Raw genomic sequence first — 2,818 nt, 5'->3', positions numbered from 1 at the left:
ATTTTTATAATAATAATATGCATGGCATCATTAATGCCACAAATATTATGGTGATTAAAAATAACATGCATTACTATCCATTCCTTGTTGTTTTTCAGCCGTTTTCACCTGGTAATAATGTTGCTTTTATTCACATATATCCTTATGTTGAATATCAAATGTTTACGATTTCTCCCTCAAATAAAATCTACTAGTATAAACATATTATCTATTAGGATCAATTAACATCCAACTCTCTCAAAATCCATGTAAAGGTGAGATCTGTGCAGACATAGAGTTCTCAACCCATTGACCCACAGCTGTGCTATATTAGAGGCATATTGATGATCTGGCATATAAATTGGCTCTTTCTTCTTCCTACTCCAGAGAGCTCTTTTTAGCCACAGATCCCAAATAGTTTACAGCCTTAAACAGAGACACAAGCTCTACTCAAGGATCACTTCACCCAAAACTGACATGTATCTGCGTTGGGGTCAAAGGCAGCTGCTGTCTGACAGTACACGCTAACACTACATAACCGTTTTGGAGAGGAAGTGAAGGGGAATCCTGTATCCAACTGCAGAGGGGGCATTTAGGAAGGCTGGATGTAGTTCCTAAGCTGGAAGTTGGCCAGGCCATCTGGGTTAACATCCATAATGTTATAAAAAGCGTCACAGGATCTTTAATGTTCACGAATGGTCAGGACCTTAATGTATAATAGAAAATATAAATATACTATAATAAATAATACATCTTTATTTTTAATCTCTCCTTGCTGAAGGATTCTGGATGTTGTACAATGAATAAACTAAGAGCAATTAATAAGCTTTAGGACATTGGCTCATCTTCATTGCTTCAGGACTGGCCAGTTCCTTAGGGGTTGGGGAGGCCTGTGTGGTCTTTGTACTAGGAAAGGGATGAGGGAGAACCGTTCATTTTGGTTTTCCTGGACAAGGTTAGTTAGGTTACTGTGAAAATGTCAAAGTCTGGAAGGAAAGGCTGAAATTTCTGACCATTCTAGAGATGAAAAACCACTGCGGAAAAGATGGCCTTCTGCATTCAGCTCACAATCACAAAGTCTGTAGACTAACTCATAATATTTGGGGCAGACTTCATCAATACAGATAAGACCCTTTCAAACTGCAGAGACTCTCAGTTTTATCCAATAGAGAGCAGAAGATAAAAGCCCTAATGATCCCAATTAGACACACTGATTTAATTATGTTTGGGAAAAATCATGAACTTTTTACAGTTTGTTACAATGCGGTTATGTGGCCATGTCTGTGACATTTCATGCTTTTTTCTAGAGTTCATTTACCTTTTGGCCTTTTGTCATAACAATGCCTCGGTATTCCCAAATGCCCAGCACGGCTGTTGACTTGTGCAGAAAATAGGGAATGGTTAGAGCTGCCAAGTTTTGTACAGTTCCATGTGAGACTTTTTATGCAAATGATTTAATTAGCTAAATTGTATATCATCTTTGGCTTTAAAAAATTGTGTAGATTTAGTGCTGATGAAAGGCATTGGCTTGGTCTTCTATTCAGCTAAAGCGGAACAGCAGGGCAGGCTTTCCACAAACACTACCCATCCAGCATGCCTCACCCCTGATCTTGGGGAAGGGGAAAGGACTTTCCTGCAGAGATAGTAGGGATAGTTCTTAAAAGGGAGTCATATATGTATTCTCAGACAAAAAAAAAAAAAAACCTACATGAAGGTGGAACTGAGTTTGAGAATACATATTAGTAAATTAAGAGTAAAAATATAACTAATGGGGATATTATATTTATCCCCAAATGAAGCATAATAAATCCACAAAATTCCTAGTTAAGGTTACACTTGAAAGAAATCCAAAGATGCAAAGATAAGAAATGTTATGTGCAGTGTAGTTGTAGCCATGTCAGTCCCAGGATATTAGAGAGATAAGGTGTGTGAGGTCATATCTTTTCTTGGACCAGATTCTCTCGCCAACAGAAGTTGGTCCAATAAAATATGTTACCTCACTTACCTTGTCTCTCTCGGGTAAGAAATGCACAATTAAGGCCTGGTCTACATTAGAAATTTACAATGGTATAGCTATGTCTCTCAGGGAAATCCATACCCCTGAGAGACATCGCTATACCAACCTAACCTCCAGTGTAGACCAGCACTAGGTCAACGGAACAGTTCTTTCATTGACCTGGCTACTGCCTCTTGGGGAGGCCTACAATGATGGGAGGACTTCTCCCATCAGCATGGGTGGTATTTACACTGAAGAGCTACAGCTGCAGCAGTGCCACTGCAGCCTTTTACATGTAGACAAGTCCTGATGAATTCAAACAGCATTCATTGTCAAAGGCAGAGATGAACATAATTTGTTGGGGAAACGTCAACATAGGTTTTGTAAAGGGAAATCATGACTCACCAATCTACTAGAATTCTTTGAGGGGGGTCAACAAGCATGGACAAGGAGAATCCAGTGGATTTAGTGTACTTTGATTTTCAGAAAGCCTTTGACAAGGTCCATCACCAAATGCTCTTAAACAAACTAAGCTGTCATGGGATAAGAGGGAAGGTCCTCCCATGGATTGGTAACTCGTTAAAAGATAGGAAACAAAGGGTTGGAATAAATGGTTAGTTTTCAGAATGGAGAGAGGTAAATAGTGGTGTCCCCCAGGGGTCTGTACTGGGACCAGTCTTAGTCAACATATTCATAAATGATCTGGAAAAAAGGGGTAAACAGTGAGGTGGCAAAACTTGCAGATGATACAAAACTACTCAAGATAATTAAGTCCCAATCAGACTGCAAAGAGCTACAAAAGGTTTTCACAAAACTGGGTGACTGGGCAACAAAATGGCAGAT

This window comes from Lepidochelys kempii, chromosome 26 (genome assembly GCF_965140265.1).
Source record: "Lepidochelys kempii isolate rLepKem1 chromosome 26, rLepKem1.hap2, whole genome shotgun sequence".
Taxonomy (NCBI): Eukaryota; Metazoa; Chordata; order Testudines; family Cheloniidae; genus Lepidochelys; species Lepidochelys kempii.
Note: the sequence above shows the minus strand (reverse complement) of the source record.